Source organism: Platalea leucorodia, assembly GCF_965183815.1.
Source record: "Platalea leucorodia genome assembly, chromosome: 2".
NCBI lineage: Eukaryota > Metazoa > Chordata > Aves > Pelecaniformes > Threskiornithidae > Platalea > Platalea leucorodia.
The window spans coordinates 34251354-34272739 of record NC_138824.1 but is presented as its reverse complement, the minus strand read 5'-3'; the positions used below and the strand labels follow the sequence as shown (position 1 = coordinate 34272739).

Sequence of the window (21386 nt, the reverse complement as noted above, 5' to 3'; positions counted from 1 at the left end):
AACCCACCAGCAGAAAAGTTAAGGCTGCACAAATAAATAAATAATGCATAATATAATTTTCACATTGCTGCTGGCCCCGGCTTCCAGAGAAACGCATGCCAAATTACACCCCGAGGGGAGCAGCGCAGCCGAGGGGGCCACACACCGGCAGAGGCCTGGATGCGGCTCCCACTGCTGCTGGCCTCATGTGGGACCCTGAGGAAGCCGCTTCTCTTTTCACACCCTGCTCTAGTAAATGCTGTCCTTCCTTCTCATCTGGTTTTGAAAGCTACAGGTCTACAAGAGTGGGGTGGGGTGGGGTGGGGTGGGATGGGATGGGATGGGATGGGATGCTTCCCCAGGAGGCACAGGAGGGGACCACGGCAGCCTGCCTGCCTGCACAAGGGACGGCATGAGGCTCTGAAGCCACGTGAGGACAGACCAGAGAGCTGGGCTCTGGAGGTATGCTGCCCCACGTGAAAAACAGACACATTTTAGTCTCATAAAAATGGGCCTAGAGGGAGGTTTGTGACTGTTTTCAGCTTTCATTTTTGGATGGGGGTTGGGGAGGAGAAAATAATATTTTGACGAAGGAAAGGGAGCAGAAACTTTAGATTTAAAAGCTCTTTGGTTTTTATTTTCCTGCTATCTTACATACAAGGTCACCACATGAGAAGCCTAGCAAGCCCCTATTTACGTGGGACCCCGTGGTGCCATTCCTAAAGCAGCTCAAGATGCTGTAACTCGTCCCCACTAATGCAAGAGGAGATCCCACCACCCTGCTCTCAGCTCGGGCTCATACCATCAGCTCGCACAGGCTCGGGGCCTCATCAAACTCTGACTCAACACTGGATAAAAATCTGATTTAAGGAACTTCCATTTCGTATTTGTTTTCGTAGGATCCCAGTATCTCAAGCTTTACAACATATTTAATCTCAGACATCCCTGTAGGAAGGAAATCCTAATAATCCCATTCACAAGCATGGCAGGGACGAACACCTGAGCAATGGATGTGCCCAGTATCACACCCTATGTGTACGGGAGGACAACATTTGAACCAGCCTTCATCCAAGTCTTGAGTTAGCACCCAAACTGCTGCACCTTCCTTTCTCCTTGTATAAAACACCAAGAAATACTAGTAGCACTGCTACAACATTTTAATATAATATATACCTATCATGGTGTTACTGTCCCGGTACTTTGGATTTGTGGACTGGCACCTCCCACTGTGGAAGGTGCCACATAAACCACAGACTGAAACTATTGTGGGTTTCTAACACTGCTAGATGCATAATGACCTAAATATTTACGCGTGGAGAAATTTCATCAGGAGATTATAAGGTAACTGACTCCTATGCCCAAAGAAAGTCTCTGCTGCAGGACATTAGGTATAGAAGAGTTCTCATCGCTGTGTTATTTAACAACTTAATCACAAATTCAGACCATATACTTCCGATTTTTTTAAGACGATTGCTTGCCTCCTACAAACCTCTTGCATTTTCAGAGATTTTGCTAAAAAAACATTTTAAAGGAGAAATGCAGAACCCAGGGTTTCGGATACCTGGAGTGCAGCCCACGCAGCTATCAGTTCTTAATTTGCAATTTAAAGGTATGGTTGAGTGATGTTTTAGTGCACGCTGAGTATAGGCTGAAAGTAGAGCACAATGAATTTGAGAGAAGACAGTCTACTTTTTCACTGTCCTGGTCTTCTGAACTTCAGTTGAATTGTATGAAAGGAAAGGTGGTAGTAAACAAAGCGCGTATGAACAGGCCACTGTTCTTTTCAAAAGCTGGGAGGGAAGGTATCCTGGCCGTCCTGTGTTTAATTGGAATCCTTCAGATAGTAAATGTCAGCTTCTTTAAAAATACACAAGAGAGTCTTATGTAAGTCTGCGGTCAGGAAACCCCCAAGCCTCCAGAAATTACGCCCTGGTAGCAGAAGGGGCGAGAGAGGTGTTTGAAATGAAATGGATTCACAACTGAGCACCAGACAGCTTTAACCTCGTCCATTTTATACTTCCAAGTTTGCCTCCAGTGTTTCCTAGTGAAGGCAGATTTGGAAAGGTGGCTGCCTTTGCCAGCAGCACAGCAACATCCCACACAGCTACAAACCCCTGACCTTGTACAGCCTTGCACAAACTCTTCTTGGATCACCTCTAAGGTATTCCTAGGTCACATCCCAGAGATGACAAGCCTCGAGGAAAATCTACTTATATAGTCACTTTTCCTCGCTTTTTTAAGTTCCTTCCTTCCTCCTTTTGTTACGGGTTTGCCTCTGCTGAGAAGTATGCTTCTCAGTATTTCTGAGAATGGTTTAAAATGTAGTTGTGTCCTCCTTTCTACTGACAAGCAGGCTTCGGAGGGAAAGAATTGCAAAAATCCAGGTAGTAAATACAGCTCCGACACAGGATAATCTCTGATCCACTCTCAGCCAGAAGCTGCAGGCTCCAGCTTCTCTTTGACATTTCTCTACCGACCCCAACTGCACATACCTCTCCCCATCCTCCCCTTGCACCGGTTCCCTTGGATCCGCTCAGAAAGGCTGTGATGAGCCCTGCCAGCAAAGGACATAGGACCTCCCTCTGCGAGTGGTAATGAACTTCTAGACTGGCCCAGCACTAAGGTAAATTTTCCCTCTAACACTCACATGATTGCACAATAGCTGGGGGAAAAAAAAAAAAAAAAAGGCAAAAAAAGCTCGAAGCACGTTACTTGGGGAATGCTGCGGGCAGAGAGAAGGGACAAAGATGCCGCCTAACCCACGGCTCTCAGGCGTGAGCTGGCTCTGTTCCACCCTCCCTCCCCACGCTGCTTGCCCGTTTGTTTTGGAAAGTGCACTGAAAGTCATTTAACATCCTAGAAACGCACCTGCCAGTAGGTGTGACAGAAGTCACACTTGTAAACCCACAGCTCCGAGGCAGGCACACAAAGAAATCAAAATAAGGACAGGACAAATTTCTAGCCGATACTATTTCTCTCAGCAGGCTTTAGACCCCCCCAAAAATCACAAAACAAAAAGAATTACACCAGGATCTGCAAATGTTTGTAAATCACATGCAACATTACCAGGTTTTCTCAGGTGACAGACAGAAGAAATCATCGTGCCTCACCTAGTGTTATCACTAACCACATTCAGACAGGCAGTTAAGGCTCCTGCACCCTGAAACGCAACCCACTTATCAACTGCTGCTTCCCAGTCCTTCATTCGGGATCGCTAAACTGATCCAAAAAGGCCAACATTCCTTACATCTTGAAATACCATCTCTAGACCCTGTTCCAGCACAGGCCCTGCCACAAATAAGGCAACTGATGAAAAGACTGGGAAGTAAACGGGCGGAGAAATGTATTTTATGCCAAAAAATGGGTAACTCAATCTGTTGGGTTTTTTTTTTTTTTCATCTAGAAGACCTCACTGCTTGAAAAGACAGAAACAGTTTCTGAAACAAGGCAGAAGATAGTGTAGTTCTACTTATTGCCCAAGTATAGCTATGCACTGTAACGGTAATGCTATTTTATGTACGGAACACCTCACTACAAATTTGCAACAAAGCAAGCCAAAATGACCTCATTTTTGTATGGTAATAATTACTGGATATCCTAAGAGAACCCGCAAGGGCATAGCGATACATTTTTATCCCAAATTCTCACACAATATGTCTACCAGCCCTGAAAATTCTTTAAAAATACACTTCAATATCATACAAGGCTATACAATCCTGATTGCAGTAAGATTACGCTAGATCCACAGCTTTCCAAAGGCAACGATCACCTGAGTGTACAGCTGGTTTGAAAGACAAGTATTGGGTCACCTATCTATTTTTATGGATTTGCACTCAGAACAAAGCTTTTAAACAAACATGGGTTTCCAGCTATTGTGCAAGAAAGACACAAAGGTGAGGGGATACTAGGCATGAAGTGAAATCGATAAACACTGTTAAAATTTAAAAACATACATATGAAAGAAAAGGTTAGATTTCCCAAGAATAAGAAACAATCTTTCCAAGAAGAAAGTCAGTGTTGACTCTTGAAGTAGGTCAGCGCTGGACATCATCCCACAAGGTGAGCTTTGGATCCCCCACTACTATACGCCTTCAGAGCTCTGTTGCTTTAACAGGGTGGTTATATTTGCTCTGGAGTCCTTGCAAGGGTAATTTTAAGAATACAAGCTCAATGTAAAACGATTAGAGATGTTACTATGCCAGTAACAGTAAAGTTAGCCTTTGCTCTTTTCCTTTCTAACACACATACACAAATAAAAAATTCCAGAACTATTTGTAAATGTGTTGTTCTGCGGTTTTTGTTCTGTTTTTAATGTCAGAATTTTGTCATCCCTGATACAAGAGAGCAAAAAAATATCAGGCAAATGAATGAATAGAAATATATACGAAGTGAAACTGTTGCAAATACACACAGAAGGAACATAAAAGCAAGGACTGAGCGGGTTTTACATAGTCAGAAAGTGGTTTCTTAACTGGGACACTCTGTAGTCCACTGAGGAATCCTCATTAAAAAGCTATAACTATATTTTTCCTCTTCTCGTTCTGTGAGTCACTCATTATATTTCTGGATGTTGCAACACATTCATGAATAATAAACACATACTGGGAAGAAGAAAAAAAAATACCGTGTTCACACGGTATTTTTTTATGCCTGTATTTATCAGTAAAAAAAAAAATCAAATCAAGAATGAAGCTGAGATTTGTATAAGTTTCTATGCAAGGAATGCTATTAATCACAGACAAAGTATTTGGTATAGCCAGAGACAAGCGTACAGATATGCACAGAAGTTACAGCACGGCAATGTCAGTATTACTATTATTGTTTGGCCTTTATACAGAGCGAGAGGACAGGGGGAGGGATCATAATGTTCCCCATCAAACCCTCTCCTAAGGGAGAACAACCAGGCACCGCCCTTAGCTAGACAGTTCTGGACCCAAGACTGTACTTTTGCAGCTGCTTTTTTTTTTTTTTTTTTTAATTAATTTTCTTTTAAAGGCTAGAGAGTTAGGTTGCGGAGACTGCGCAGTCCCAGAAAGTCAGCCGTGCTACAGGAAATTACTGTTGATATCCTGAAGAAGTACCAGGGAATTATTTATTCACGTTTGTGTTTTAGACAATAACAAAGAGCATCTAGCATATGGACATGTCGGGGTGGTTGCTGCAAGGTTTTCCACTGCTCCCGTCAGATGAAAAACTGTTTGCTTCGATTCCAGGTTTTGTTGTCCTTTCAATCCCGCCACCTTAGGCAGGCCGTATTGGCTACCTCGCACGCTTGTGCCAACTCCCCGTACGGATGCAGGCCAAATTTATGGAACTAAAGGAAATTCAGATAGACATCTTTTTTAGAAAAATGTTGAGCTAGAGTTCCACAAATATTTTAGACGCTTATGAGAATGCAACAGGGTATTTCTGCACTGCTCAGGATCTGAACACAAAGAAAAGGAAAGTGTGTTTATTACTGCTCTTCCAGCTGCTCTAATTAATGGAAACAGATAAAAGTGCTAGCTTGGAGAGGCAGGAGAAAAAAAAAAAAAAAGGTTGTGCAAAAAAGTAAGCTCATGTGAATGAATCCATTTTCCATCGCAACTCATTCAGATAGAGAACTGGCTATTAAAGAACTAACTTGCTTGTTCAGGAAACGATCAATACTTTTAGTAGCAGGCTTACCTATCCAAATACACGCTACATTAACCAACTGGTGAATACATAACTCACGGAGAAGAGAGAAGAGGGGAAAAAATAAAGATTGCAGGACACAAAAAGGAGGGGTGTCAGGGAGCACGGGGCTGCAGGGAAGGTGAACCGACCGCTGGAAGGCCAACATTTTGATCTCTCAGAGACATTTCACGTTACACAAACAGCACCCTTGTGTCTCTATGCTGATCTCCAGCCCTGCGAGCAGTCCTACCAGCACATCCTGTAAGATTACAATCCTGTGGATCACTCCAAGAAACCAAACCGTCCCCTCTACTATTGTCACTTGCCCATAAAAACGAGGTACGGCAGTCAGACATATCCTGGAAGATACCACTGCACACATGCATAAGGGCTCGGTTCCAGAGAGAACTGCTGCTGCCACGATGCGTTTTCCAAAAGCCTCCCAGGAATCATCTTTCTTGACTCTGTGGTTTAGGGAGCCCTGAAAACAAAATCCGGAACCTGAGGCTAAGAGAACGAGAGGACATTACGGCAGGCACAGTTTCCCAGATGTAATTTTTCTCCTGCTTTCCACTAACAGAGGTCATTTATTTAATGGAGGGAGCTCAGTATTCTCCTCAAGCAACCTGTTACAAACACTTAGTATTCTCAGTGCTCCATCCAAAGTACTATGTATACATTTATATTTATTATTTTAGTCTAACATTGTGAATTTAGCATTTCAGTACATATGTTTAACCTTATAGTCCAATTTGTCCTGCATTTTCCAAGGGTCCATCAGCTTTAAAGACATCTGTGCTCGGGAAAACATCCCACCAGCCAGAGTGGAATGATTTCAACTCCCTCTACCACCAAGGGACAGATGACAACTAAACTGGAGGGCAGAGCGCTCACATCCTAGGACAGCAGCCTGAATTCTGCCAGTTTCATCCACTCCTCCTCTGTGACCAGTTTCATCTCCTGAACTCTCACTTGTAATGCTCCCCCTTTTTAGTGAGATACATTAGAAATGTATTCCAGCTTTGCCTATCAGACAAAAATATACTACTTGTGACTGTGGTCATAGAAATCTACCTATATTTCAACCACTACTGAAGAGTAACATCAGACTAATTTAATTTTAATACTCAGGATAAGAATAATTAAAGCAGCTTTTCCATTATGTCCTTTCAGGAAGGAAAAAGAGTAAAAAAGAGGACTTTTTTTGTTGTTATTTCATTAATTGCACACATCCTCAGGCCTGTTCGTTTTAGGATATGAGCCCTTGCTGCTTTGCACTAGCTAGGAGCAGCTTTCTCCCTGCTACTCTCTGTTCTATGAGAAAAATTAACTCTCCTATCCTAAACAAGTGTCCTTTAATTCCTTTATTGCTAATCCTTCATTGCATGCAGCAGGCTGCTGCCTCCCCAGAAGATCCCAAATAACCTATCTGAAGGTTGTGGTTCCCGGCGATTCTAACAGTTAGGTACGTTACTTCTACTTACTTTCTAAAAATATACTAATTTCCCTCCATACTATTAAAGAAAATTACATTATCCAGTAAGTGTTGTCAAAGCTACGCAAATGTAATTTGTGCACCATTCTGGCAGAAGTCAGATCTGGAGGTGCAGGAATTACGCAACAAAATTACACAGCACTCTGGAGAATTCACTCGTACCATTAAGCGCCAACCAGCAACACCAGACAGCAAACAGGAAAGATACCACCTGCATCATCAGGAGATGCACATTTGCATTTTTGAGGTGAAATGGCAGCTTGATACTGTACAGGGAGGGAAACAGGGAGGAGGGAGCACCAGGCTTTGGATACAAATCCACAGGAAACCTGGCTCTTTACTTAAAATGCCCAGGGAACAATTCATGTTTCTAACCAGGAAAGAGCAGGCTGAAGATCTGCAGGCCAAAGTTAATACAGCAAAGACCTTTTAAGCTACATAGACAAAACAAAACAGAAGAATGGGGAAAACGGCATATAATCATTGAGTAGTTGCATTGGCTCAAGAATTGTTTTCTCCCACACTTCTGTATTCCTCAAAATGGGGGGTGGGGTGGTGGTGGTGTAATATAAGGTATAAATACATGGCCTTCTCCTTCCTAGTTCTACTTAACTAAACAAAATTATAACCAGGCTCTCACCACTTTGCCCACCAGCCTTCCACCTTGCAGAATATCATTACTAGCATAACCACACAAGTCTTAAAAAAGGGAACGACCTTTACTAACACAAAGTTACTCCCCTTACTCCTATAGCCAAAATGGTCAAAAAATGCTGCGAAGTCAGTTCTCCTAATGGGATATGGGTGCCAGTATTTCTGGGTGAGAAGACTTGTGTTAGATGAGGTTTATTTCATGAGCGGGAGGGGAGAAGATAAGAGGGTTCCACTCATGACTTCATCTGATGATGTAGTCAAAACATCCCTGAAGCCAAGTTACTAAATCCCTATACATTTTATGGGAAAGGTCAAAATACACGATGAAATCCTTCCCTCTCTCTCCTGACTTGGACCTGTAAAGGTTCGATTTTATGCAAATATTGTCAAATGTCAGTCCAAGAGACACTTGAAAGAATAAAGCCGAAACAAGACCATAACTGAAGAACAATACCCTCAAGATAATTTAAATATGCTATTAGAATCATAGAATCAATCGTTCAGGTTGGAAAAGACCCTTAAGATCATCGAGTCCAACCGTTAACCTATCACTTCCAAATCCATCACTATACCATGTCCTCGAACACCACGTCCATCTGTCTTTTAAATACCTCCAGGGATGGAGACTCAACCACTTCCCTGGGCAGCCTGTTCCAATGCTTGACCACCCTTTCGGTGAAGAAGTTTTTCCTAACATCCAACCTAAACCTCCCCTGGCGCAGCTTGAGGCCGTTTCCTCTCGTCCTATCGCTTGTTACTTGGGAGAAGAGACCGACCCCCACCTCGCTACAACCTCCTTACAAAGCAAACAGAAAAATAAGCAGAACATAATTAAGGTAGACGCAAATACACCATTATAAATTGGTTAACATTTAAACTCCCAAGTATCAAGACTTCCCAAAATCATGATATTTATATAAAGTATACATATACATATGCTGTATATATACATGCACTATATGGCTGTATATACAATATAGCATATGGCTATACATACAGTATACAGCTTCCAGCGTGGTGGGAAGCCATATTCACAAAAACATTGCAAAGGAATTATGAGGAGGTCTGACTGACATCTCTCAGTTAATCGGAAACACCACAGTTGGACATTTTCGCTTCTGTATTCCACCTCCTATACATTTTGGTGCACTCAGGTTTGGTTTTGTTATGACGCTCCTGTCTGACACACCATCCAACATCACAGAACTGTTTGGGTTGGAAGGGACCTTCAAAGATCATCTAGTCCACCCCACCACCATGGGCAGGGACATCTTGCACTAGATCCCCGTCCAACCTGACGTTGAACGCTTGTTCATCCACGCCATCTCTCTGACTCTGAGCAGAGCAGAAATACGCTTCTGCTAGCTGTGCCTGTACAAGCCCCAAAAAGTTGTCTCCTCATCACCTGTGTATTTTCATTTTTATTCAACACCAAAGGTATAAAGACTTGAAATCCTCTGAAAAAAACCCAAACCTCACGAGTGAGGTAAAATGGAGCTGGTGGCAGGCTACTCATTCATATACTCTCTTCCCCCCACATCCTTGACGGGGCTTTGTTGCCTCAGTTTCCCCATCACTTTCCCCTTGGGTCTGATCACTGGTGCCAATCCCAACTCCAGCACCTGACTCCCCACAGAGCTGCTCAGGGCTTTCTGTACCTTCCTCCCTGTTGGTAAAGCACAGCAACGTAAGCCCAGACTGTCTAAAAGGAATTGGGAGATCTTGAGCTCTTAGTCATACCCAACTGGGAAAGCTCTGGCGCGTCACTGATGGCTACCGCTCACTTAGAAAATCCGATCATTAATTAGGTGAAAAAATTGCCTGTCCACGCTTCATGCTCTTCATCTCCTCAAAACTACATCACGCTAACACAATGTATGGGAGAGGAGGGGAAAAGAAATCTAAGCTGTAACTACAGATGATTGTTCTGCAATGTTATTCTGTAGCAGCGTTCAGATTTGAGTCCATTTTCCTCACACTTAGTAAGAGCTAACATTTTGTTCTTAAAAAGGACCCCAAAAAATCCTTCAGTAGACAACTGTCCACACATTAAGTTGGGTGAGAGGAATTTAAATTTCTCACTATGGGTAACGAATTCAACTCAACATTCTTCTGTACATACTGATGTAGCTCCCTGTCATTCTATAGCAGTTTAAATTATCTCAATTTTATCAGCAGGACTATTCAGAGTTTCTTCTGCATCTCATTTCCCTGGCTCATATGCCGACAGTTACAAGGAGAAAACTACTTCAGATCTACCTTCTTCTATTTCCTTCCCTTTCTAATTTGTTTTACCTCATTTTCTTTCATCTCCAGCTCTGCTCCCTGTTCCACAAGCATATGAACTAACAGTCAAGATACATTTTGGAGTAAAGATGGAAGAATTTGATTGCGGTGGCTCCACAGAGCAAAAGCATAGAGATGTCTGGTTTTAAGCCACCCAAGCTGTGACCCTGTTCCAGCCAGAATCCAGGTACGGTAGTCATCTCCTCACCTGCATATCTGGAACTGGTAAGCAGGTTCTTTTTCTGGCAGATAAAACAAGTAATCTCAAGAAAGGATTTTCCCCAGAATGCTGAAAAAACACCTTTAGGATTTTTACTTCTACTTGTCTTTGGTTTACTAAAAAATTGAAGAACGTGATTTAGAAACCTGACTAGATAAGAAAGAGGGAGCACACATACAAAAAAGTACCAGTGGCAGTGTTCATAAACCCACCTTCTCACATCAGTCCTTAAATTTCTTTAACACGGTATCCAAATTCAGTGGTTTTCCTAATACTTCGCGTATAGAATAGCTTCCTCTGCTAAAATGCAATCATTCTGCAAACGTGAATGCGGTGTTATACAAAAGAACTAAAATTATGCATTTTCTCCCTTAAACCACACCTGCACAAATACTTGTGCCTATTGAAACATCTGCAATAAGACTACTGCTGAGTCTGATAACAATATATACAGAATGGAAACCTAAATCTGAACATGTACATAACTGATCCTTCTCCACCTCAAAAAAAAAGAAAAAAAAATTTGTATCGCTGCCCACCACATCTTAAACCAAAAGTTCCAATGAACTATGCAGTCTGTAACTATATTTAATATCACTACATGTCTTGACATCAATTTGAAACAAGAAAAGGGAGGATTAGAGAATTCAGAAGAGTAAGCAATATTCTTGACAGGTATTGAAGCAAAGACGTAAAGACCTGGAACCTAGTCTGAATCTTAAAGTATGTGAAGAAGTACACAGTATTTATCACCAATTCTCCACAACAAAGGCAATTCCTTGTATAACTACATTTTTCCTCAAGAAAACATGAAACAAGTTGTTTGCTTTCACAAACGTGTACAGATTTGGGAAAAGACAAAAAATCCACACCTAGCTAGTAAAGACGATGAGGGGGGCTTGTACAGTAACAGCCTCATGTATGACTTGACCTTGCAGCTGCTCGTCACGCAGCAATGATAAAACAGAGACTACGAACCCCCGTTTCTGATGCGGCTTTTATTTCAGAGGGACAAAACACACCACCTACAAAAGTTAACGTATGGAGTTTCTCACAGCAAAAATATGGAGACCTCTTAAAACAAACAACATCCTGAAAACGTGCTGTGACCGTTCAACTGTCTGACCTCTGTTTTAGACTGCCCCAGAGACTACGTCCAGAGGCAAAGCAAGTAGCTAGGTCAGACTTTAAGTAATATATTTGCAATAATTCACCTTGAATGAGGTGCATAATGATGCAATCACCCCCCCCTCCTGAAAGAGTACAAAAATGATAAAAGTATACCAGTCAATTGGATCACAAGAAAATGAGAAATACTTAACATTAATCGATGTATCCTGGAAAATTTTCACAAATGGTCGTTTGCCAAGAACATAAAAGTATATTTCTGGCTCTCACCATTGTGGCTGCACTATATTTATGGTCAGATGCCAGTTCATTCATTCATTACAATATTACACCTGTAACGGTTGAAAGGTTTTACTATGCTGTAACATTAACATTTGAAAACTGAATTTGAAAAAGCCTTTGTAAAATTTTTACAAACCCTAAAGACTAAATCTGTTAACCCATAAAATTTGTTCAACTAGGAAAACCTAAAAAATCCCCAAACCTACAGGTTTGTTTTGGGTGGCTCAAGATGAAAGTTTCACTTGAAAAGGCATCCAGTGCAAGACAGCTGCAGAGAGCAGATAGATACCCAAATACGTAAGAAAAAAGCTCAGTACTACTTCAGCGGAGGTAAGCAGGTGCTGGGGGACCTATTCTCTGCACACAATTACATGTGGGTATAATTCCCCCTCCCCCAGAAGGAAACATAAAAGTAAAATGCTGGCACAAGGCTGGAGAAAGGTTTACGGTTCAATAGACTGCGGACACATCTCGTTTCCACTATCTCCGCTAACACACCACTAATTTCCTCAGCCCACCCCCAGCAGCTTCTCAGTACACTTACCACAACCTGCCTCAGCTTTGCCACCTAAGCTCCCCAGTCCATTTCAACTGAAATAAATCTACTGTTTAAACCACATTAAGTTAAGCAAAATCATTTCGGCAGAAATAGAAGGGTTCCCGTGTTCAGCTGGCAGGTCTGGGGGCGGCAGTAAATGCCGGCAGAAGGTAAGTGACAACCGGCTGGGGGTGACCGACGGAGAAGAGCGGTAGCCATCGCAGTCACGGGCACGGAGGCCAAGCGCCCTGTACTTCTTACACACGCCGCGGCCCCATTCCTCCTCGGGATGCCTGCGCAAACCGCCACGTCGTGACGGCGTGAAAAAGCCAGTGCCTTTGCCTGCTCAGCCGTCCCTCAGGCCCAACATTTTACTGAGAAGATGACTGCCTGCCGTTGGGATCCATACCAATTAAAGGTCAGCCATTTCATTACAGCGCGCTGTCTGGCTCTTAGGCACCTCTCTCCTGCGCACGTGCGAGGGGGGATATGCAGGGAGAGCAAGGAGAAGTACTGTGCAAGAGCCGCCTGAAGGCCAATTTGCATCAAAGTTATTTTCCTGCGGTAGCGTATCTGTTTGGAGAAATTACTGCTGGAAACATTCAAGCACTGGACTTCCTTCTGGAGCTGGGTAGCGGCTTCGTTTCTGTGGCGTTCACCTGCCGCCCGGGAAGCAGAAGGGGAGGGAGGAGGCCCAGGGTCCAGGCCGAGGCGGTGCTGGAGCTCTTGGCCTCCCGCTGTCCTTTCGCTCGGTACAAACGGCTGCGTGAAGACAGGGAACGGTCTTCCTCAGGCTCGAGGGGAAACACATTTTGATGCGTGAATGAATTCAGTCACCTGTACTTAGTTACTCAGTTTGCACATTTTTGATGTTTAAATCAGTTGATCTCCCCCAAAATACTGAAGTTTCTGAAACTGCATTGGACTACACTTTTTTCCTAGAGATTTATTGTTCCTTAGGTAACACATTATTATCATGACACGTTGGATCAGTCAGTGTTCCTACAGCGGCATATGAATGCTAAGTACTATCACTATCCATTTTCTGACTAGTCTTGCTGTCCTTTTACCCACAATACCACTTCCCCTGTCATTTATCTTAAAAAAAATACCAAATCCTATGCCACAGGGTAGCATAACCTCCTCACCTCTTCAACTGTTTACACTGGTGACAAGGTGGGCTCTTTCAGTTTCCCTCAAAACAAACGTATCTGCTGTCAGTCTCTTGACCAACACCCAGAGACCTTGCAATTCCTCATGGAACTTCCCCTCTTAACAAAATCAAAGAGCAGAGAACAGATGACAGGATGCTGTTCAACCCCCTCTTGCCCAAAAAAGGTCTCTGAAGGTCTGCGGCAAGTTGCAGATCCTACAACTTTCCCACCAGCGGTTCCACTTCTCGACCACCAGCTCGTGTGTCGTCCCCCCCCGCCACCCCGCAGAGGCCAAGCACACCCCAGAAGCATCCAATACACACGAAACGCGTGAGCCGCTGGAGATGACACCGCAGCAGCGTCTCTCCGAGCTGCAGCAGCAGATGTTGAAACAGAAGCTGCAGCAGCAGATACCGCCTGAGCGACCTTCTCCCAGGACTCGGAGCATGCTCCGTTTCCTACCTGAATACATGAAGCATAAACGAGTCGCGGAACAAGGTCAAGCAAGCTGAAACACCTCATTAAATTTCATCGATGCCTGTATGACCAGGTACTTCAGACACTGTAACTGCTTAATGTCACTATTGTATTAAAAGAGAAAGGAGACAGGAATATCACGCTGCCTAGGGCACGTGGGTGAATCTGAAATAGTAGGTTTTAACAAGAAAAAAAAATATTTCTGTACACACACATAAATAAAAGAAGGAAATTAAACTAATTCTGGGGAGCAGGCAAAATTACATCTTTACTGGCCGCAGATGTGCCGGACTAGGGACTGCATGGGAAGTTTGCGCACACACAGCAGATGCAGAATAATACATTCAATAAAAACACCTAACTTGACTATCTCGATTATAGTTACATTTGGCACCAGTGAGGGGAGAAAACCAAACCTGGCAGAGAACTTGGTCCTACTACTATTTCTAGTCTTTGTTAGTTCCGTTGTCTGGGTGCATAATTATTCCACACACGCACACGATTTGTGCTGGTAGGCGTACAAAGTCAGTTACATAGCTCAGCTATTTAATAGTATTATGTTCAAATTTGATATACTCCTGAGATGGACACAGGTCACTTAACAATTCTGTAAATTTTAATCTCGGCCTAAAACACTGTTTCACTTCACAGCCAGCAAGGGAATAAAACTCACTAAATATTACAAACACAATAAGAAGTCACAAGGTGGGAAACTACAACCCATGACTGCGCTGTCAAAACAGACATCATGTGGCGATACCCGTTATCATCTCCATATTAACCCAAGTTTTATCCAACTACCGCAACATTAAAATAGGATTCAAAATTTGCTATTGATTCTTTGATTTTGCTATTTTCTGGGAAGAAATTTATTAAATAATCTGACTAGAGGTCTTAAAAACTGAAAACATCCAACCTGATTTGTACTTTATTAGTGAGTTGGATCCTGTATCTCCCGGAAATCAATAGAGCATTATCATTAACTCCAATGAAAGCAGCGATAGGCACATGGGCCAAACCCTAGAAGCCTGTACTCTCGTTATTTTCTCAAACGTGCACATCTCAATCAGGCAGCTGAGGAAAGCGTTTTTAAAAATCATGTTTAAGAGGAGCACTTTAGCACTTAAGTATTTCCAAGTAAGAGGGAATACTTATATGCATGCTTTCGGGAAGTCTAGAGATACTGATTTACAAGAACTTAGGCGCCTCAAGTTTCAGTTCTTCTCAACAGGAAAACTTCCAGTAATGTCATCCTGTATAGAAAATGCAATTTGTTACCTTAAAACATTCATAGGATATTTTAAAGTGTGAATGAAAAAGCCCAGATCAAGACCACTGTGTGAAATATTGAACATCAGATCCTGGCATGCTTTTGCGTACCGGGTACCCTAGAGTAGGTACAATAAAATAAATTTTCTACAGAAAGAAATACTTTAACACTTAAAGTATATTTATTCTAGTCCAGATGCCAGAGGAAAAAACGTGTCTGTTTGTTGGACTAGAAAGAATGAACTGTGGAATTATAAATCATCTCATAACTATCTAGGCTCAAATGCAATTCCCAGTCCAAATTAAACCTTCAGCTTCACTGTGAACCTGCCTGAAAAGGAACTCTGCAGGTAATGCTTCAACTTGATTCAAGCAGTCAGTCGTGTTTCAGGTTACGAAATTATTTCACCGCCATAACTTCTGTTGTTTTAGTGACTGCCGGGGGTGCTATGCTGCCAAGCCATATGCACGCGTGGCCCCGTCCCTGTCTCCGGTGTCTGCTTGCAGCAGCAGATCTGGTGGCAGGAGAGGCATGCCCAAAGGGCAGAGAGGTGGTTAAGGGAAGAGTGGGCCTGCAGGTCCCGGAAGCCCTTCGCAGCTGACTTCTGAACGGTGAGCGACGTCCTTGCCTATCTAACGGCAGGGGAAATTTCTTCATCCCTGAATATAGCTGCCAGTGTCCCGAGCAAAGAAAGACGGATCGCCAACCTGGGAATGTGAGGGGACTCTGTACTGACAGAGAGAAGTAAGTGAGGAAGGTGAGTACCTGATATCCTGTCTCCAGCTGCCACCAGATGTTGATGCTCTGGAGGAAAGTGAATAGTATACAATAATTAATCATAATCCCAGAAGTCAAATTAAGCACCAAGAAAAAATGGTCTTCCTGACCCAAGAGAAACCCAGCCAAATTCTGATGCATGACATTTTATTATAATCTTGTCCAAGGTAGCAACATGTGCTACAATACACGGAAAGCACTACAAATAATCTTGATTTCTCAATCCAGAGAAGAAAGCAGATGAGCAGAGCACAGTCCTCCCCGCTTCTACACGCACTGGAAATGTCCTCCACCGAACCAAGCCAAAGCACATCTTTGAGAAGGAAACCCCATCTCACTTTAAACACTCCTAGCAACAGCAAATCCATTACAATGCTTTATTGCCCTCATTGCTACTTATTATTTCAAGGTACAACATACCTAACTTCACTTCCCGGACACTGGATTTCTCAGTAGGGTCAATTAAGTATCATGTATTTTCCTTACATATACGAACGACATACACAGGCATCATTTCCCCCCTCAGTCTCTTCTGAGCTGAAAAACTCCATAAACTCTGCATTGTGAAGCTTGGTTTCCAAACCCTGGATCACTTTTGTCACTGCACTCTTATTAATATTTCACATCCTTCCTCACGTGTGAGCAGCAAAACCAGACACAGAATTCCCATGATCTTACTAATGCCACGTATTTTCCTATTTCTGTGCAATATTTATATTGCTATACAGCCAAAGACCACACTTCAGTCACAGCATTACAATGAAAACTCCTGTTGAGATGATTCTCCGCACAAATTCTTAAGCCTTCTTTCAAATTACCAGTTCGAAGACAGTCTCCTATCCTGCTGGTGTAACTGCATTCCTGGTTCCTTTGTATCTGGCTGCATGAAAAATGCCTTCTGCTGGATGCTAACCATTTAAAAAAGTGATTTGGAGTACACCGTACTAGTAACTCATTCCACACACGCACAAAACTGCATGTAATCTGTTGGTAACGATGAGATACCATCACAAAAACTGCGAATATAATGCTATTAAACAGCCTTACACCAAGATCCAGCCCCCGGGGGACCCCACAAGAAACAGCTGCACTCCCATAGAAGAAAGGCACGCCTAAGTTCCTCTCTGAACTAAGAAAGATTTATGAAGCAACTTTGCAAATGTTTGTGGTATTTATTCCACAGCGACTCCATGGCACAATTGTTTTAAACTTACACTTCACTGCAGAGTTAATAGATATATCAGGGACACAATATAGGGTGAGTCTGCTACAATAGAACAGTTGATGAATAGCTTCGGAATTTGGGAGATACATTTTTTTACAATTCAAAATGCTGGGAAGCAATTTGCTCTAGTTCTACTGTAAATTGGTCTTTAACAATTGTTAAGTCATTCTGAAAGATTCAGAACGAGTAAGCCCTGGCTTGTCACTTATTTCAGAGGCTCCATTTTAAAGTTTTCAATTTTTCAGCCAGGAAAACAACAATGAGTAATGTGAGTAAGGAGAAGCATTCATACAATTAACCAAAGCGGTTTAGGTTCGATTCTCTATTTAAAAAAATTCAGAAACAACTGTGTGCCAATTAGTCAACTGGGTAACCTATTAATTAATAAACCTATTAATTAATATTATAATTCAGGAGAGTATTTCCACATACATAAACGTATACACAGTATTGATGAAGCTTGTAGCACCACCTATTAGGCAGTGGCTGGACACGTCCAATGCGAGATGCTGCTTCCAGCTGCTTGTAACTTGGCCAGACTTTGACTGTTTGGGTTGAAATTTTCCAAGCTGAACGTCTGCCTTAGGCTGAATTTTGTTCCATGTGTTGTAGAGTTTGCCTCTGAGGGAGGGGTGCAGAAAGAGGTGGACTGCAATTAGAAGAACTCAGCCAAAACACTTCAGCTGTTTCCAGAACAAGACCAGGGAAAATGCTGTCTTTCAATGTCAATAGAAATCTCTGGCAAACTTGGAAGGCTACAGCGCCCTTCTAGCTCTTGGTGACAGATTCGAAATCTGACAGGAGGGCTGGAGCCTCTCTATTGGAGGTGTCCTTTGTGCTGCCCCCATGAAAAATCCACCCGCGTTTGGTCAAACGTCCAAAGACGAATTGCACTTTGTGCATTTTCAGTAAGTATTTGCTAGGCCACGTCCACATTCTTCTCAGCTCCTCATGCCAATCAGACGACATAGGCCGTCCCCACAGCAATAAGCAACTTCTCCCCCAGCGCCCGTGCAGGACAGGGCGGCAGCTCAAATAACTGCGCTCCAAGCCAGGGAACGGCAGCAGGCTCCAGGCTTTCCACGTAGGGGCTGGTGGAAACCACGATGGCACCGGGTACTTAGGACATGAGGAGGAGTCCCGCTCCCCCTTGCCTTTTCCCTGCCCCGTCCTACAGGTCTTCGCAGCAACACAGACCACAGCCACGACCTACCACCACCGCTTATCCTCAACAGAGAGCTCCAACAGCAGAGTCCCAGGCGTTACATTAGGAATCCAGCCGACGAAGATGGCGACGTGAATATGCTACCCTAGCGCTGCCTATCTGCTTTTCAGCTCTTTTCCTAAAGGAAAGAAAACCTAGGAAATTACACACAAAAAGCAGTATTAAAAATGTAATTAACAGGGCAGAATTTAGGAGTTATTAGAACTAAGTGGCCTATGATAATTAAAACCATCTCCTAGTGCTTATATGCATGGAGGTCAATCTCTAATTGCGACTGACCTGGTCACATTTTTTTCCCCCATAGAAACTTTGCTATAATTAACACATAAATTCATCTTTTTGCCCTTGTTCTCTAGAGCATCACCACACACTTTCAAACCACAGCAGGAATTACTTCTGTTCTCCCAGGTTCTTTTATGGTTCTTATCACTACAGTAATCCGTAAGATAAAGTATACTATTATCCACGTTTTTTAAAAGATAGGAAACTAAGATATGAAAAGATTAGAGCAAAAAGCTATGGACACTGAACGAGCAATTCTGACACTCGAGACTTGTATTTCTAACATGCTTAGATCTACAAAACATCTGTACGTCGAGAGCGAACAGCCATTGACTTTTGTCCCAGGTGGACAAGTTCAGCATAACTGCACAGCAGATCCCAGGGACTCAGGCCAGGCACCCAGAAAAACCAACAGCCCACGTGCAAAAACCTTTACGTGGAAATCATACGGGAAAGGCAGGGGCTGCAAAACGCAATTCTCCAGCCGTCTCAGGCATGAAACTGCCTCTCCCTCTGCACATAATCGTCTGCCTCAATCACGTCACCTCTTCTCCCTGCTGCCCAGCCGGCGAGCTGCTACACCTTGGCAGACGCACCGCTGGTTCGCCACCCGCGCTGGCCGGGAAGGGCGACGGTGGACCACGTCACGACGGACACCATCATCGCACACAGCTCCAGCACGGCCAGGTGAGCCTTGCGTTTTTACAACTCCTGAGCACTTTACTTTGCAAACTTACCGACGGGGTAGGGCTGGGCGGGACAGAGAGGTAGTAAACGTGTAAAATAAAGAGGGTCTAGAGATCAGCTACATTCACTGGGTGGGAGGCATGTTCCGCGGGATCCAGATACGTGTACATACTGAGGTATACAAATGAAACATCTTAAATACTGTGCTTGTTCCCTGTCTCAGAAGCAGCAATTGAACAGACACGGGGGGGAAAAAAAAAAAAAAAAAGAAATCCCACAGAGCAAAGTTAACATATTCTGCCTTCATTTCAACACCGGCTTCTTGTCCGCGGCGCTGAGGCGTTCAAACTGTCCTGGCACTCGACGGTCTGAGCTGTGTGGACACCCGCTGCCCCACGTCACTTCTGTAGGTGGGTGCCCTAACGCAAGGCAGCACGGACCACGTTCAGAGAGCCTCTGCTGCCCTAATTAACGCGTGAAGAGCAATGCCTGCAGAGGCCAAGCCTTTAAACTCTTCCCCCATTTAAGAAACTCGGGGGTGGAATTTTTTTTTTTTTGGACTAACAGCTGTAAACGCATCCATGTGCGTAAGCAGCTAAGTTTTAAAGTTCAGAGAAACATAAAAAAAATAAGTTATTTTCCATGGATTTCCACTTAGCATCTAAGCAGAGTAATTTCAAAATTCACTTAAAAGATGTTTCTGGAGAAGAGGCCGTCGACAAAGTTTCGACCCAGCGCATATTTTTATAACCAAGTTGTAAACTACATAAAAACTACACTTATAATGGAAATGCTGACAAAGGCATAACTACTGCAGTTAGCTATGACAGTCTGACCACAAGTCCTCCTTCAGGAAAAAGCAACGTTTACTTCCCCCCCTCCTTTTTAAGGCTGCTCGATAGCGAGCTGGGGCGGGGTGGGGGGTGATACGTACAGGTACCTCTGCCTTATCCTTTTACTATGAATTTAGGCAACTCTTATTGCACTTATTTCCCACATGTTGAATGAGCCACCCCTTGTTTTTGCCATAAACAACCAGAGGGCCTCTTAGCTCCATGACTCACTCCGCAGGCTTCTCCCCCACCCTTGTGCGCGACTACAGCAAAAAGGTTGCCAGCTGCAGCCGGTGAATTAACGTGGGTTTTTTTTGTTTTTTTTCGCGGCACCCTCGGGAAATAAGTCACACAGCGCCGGGGGGGGCCGGAATACAAACCCGGCGTGACTTTTACGCGGTGGCGGGGGGGGAAGCAGCTGAGGAAGGGCTTCTCCGGTCCCCCAGCCCCGGCCAGCCGGAGGCACGGGAGGGACGAACACCCCCGGGCGGCACCGCGGCCCGCCCGCGTCCGGGTCGCCCGTCCGCGATGGTGTCGCGTCCCCGGTCCGTGTGTCCGTCCCCCCCCGCCGCCTCAGGCGGGCACGCACGCGTCGCGGCCTCCCCGCCCAGGGGCGCGCGGCCGCCAACCGCCCCGGCAGCGCGGAGCCGCCGCTGCCGCGGGACGGCGGGGAGAGGCGGCCGGCGGCGAGGGGCCGGCGGGGCGGCGGCAGGGGCACGGCGGCGGGGCGGCGGCGCGGTCGGCACGCAGCACCCCCCCCACCCCCCAACCCGCCGCCGCCCGCGCTGCCTGAACTCCTCAGAAAGTTGGCAGGGGCGCCCGGCGCGACGGGGCGCCGCTGGCCGCGGCCGGAGGGCGCGCACCGCCGCCCGCACGCGCAGGCCCCGCTGCCGCCTCCCCAGCCCCTTCGCATCCCTCCCCGCACCCCCCCGTCTCCCGCAGCCGCGGCGGGGCAGGGGCAGCCCGGCACGGGGCGCAGCCGGCGGCGGGGCTCGAACCCGTGGCCCGCGGAGGCTCGCCCCCCGCGGGGGAGAGGGGAGAGCCTCCCCGTCCCCCCGAGCGCGGGGCTCGCCGCGACCTGCGGCGGGTGGCACTCACCGAGCGGCGGCGGCGGCAGCGGCTCCCTCGCCGAGCGGCTCCCCGCAGAGCCCTCGCCTCTCCCGGGGGCGGGGGAGGAGGAGCGGGCGAAGGCAGGAGGTGGGGAAGGGCGGGGGAG

General features: G+C 44.9%; 1 protein-coding gene across 1 annotated transcript in view; it reads right to left on the bottom strand.

The window, feature by feature from the left end:
• Window positions 1–21383, bottom strand: part of ELF1 (E74 like ETS transcription factor 1) — a 93839-nt gene extending 72456 nt beyond the window's left edge. Inside the window, exon 1 of the mRNA XM_082303725.1 lies at window positions 21269–21383. The gene's annotated coding sequence lies outside the window, so the exon portion shown is untranslated. The remainder of the gene's footprint in view (window positions 1–21268) is intronic.
• Between the last annotated feature and the right edge of the window lie 3 nt (window positions 21384–21386).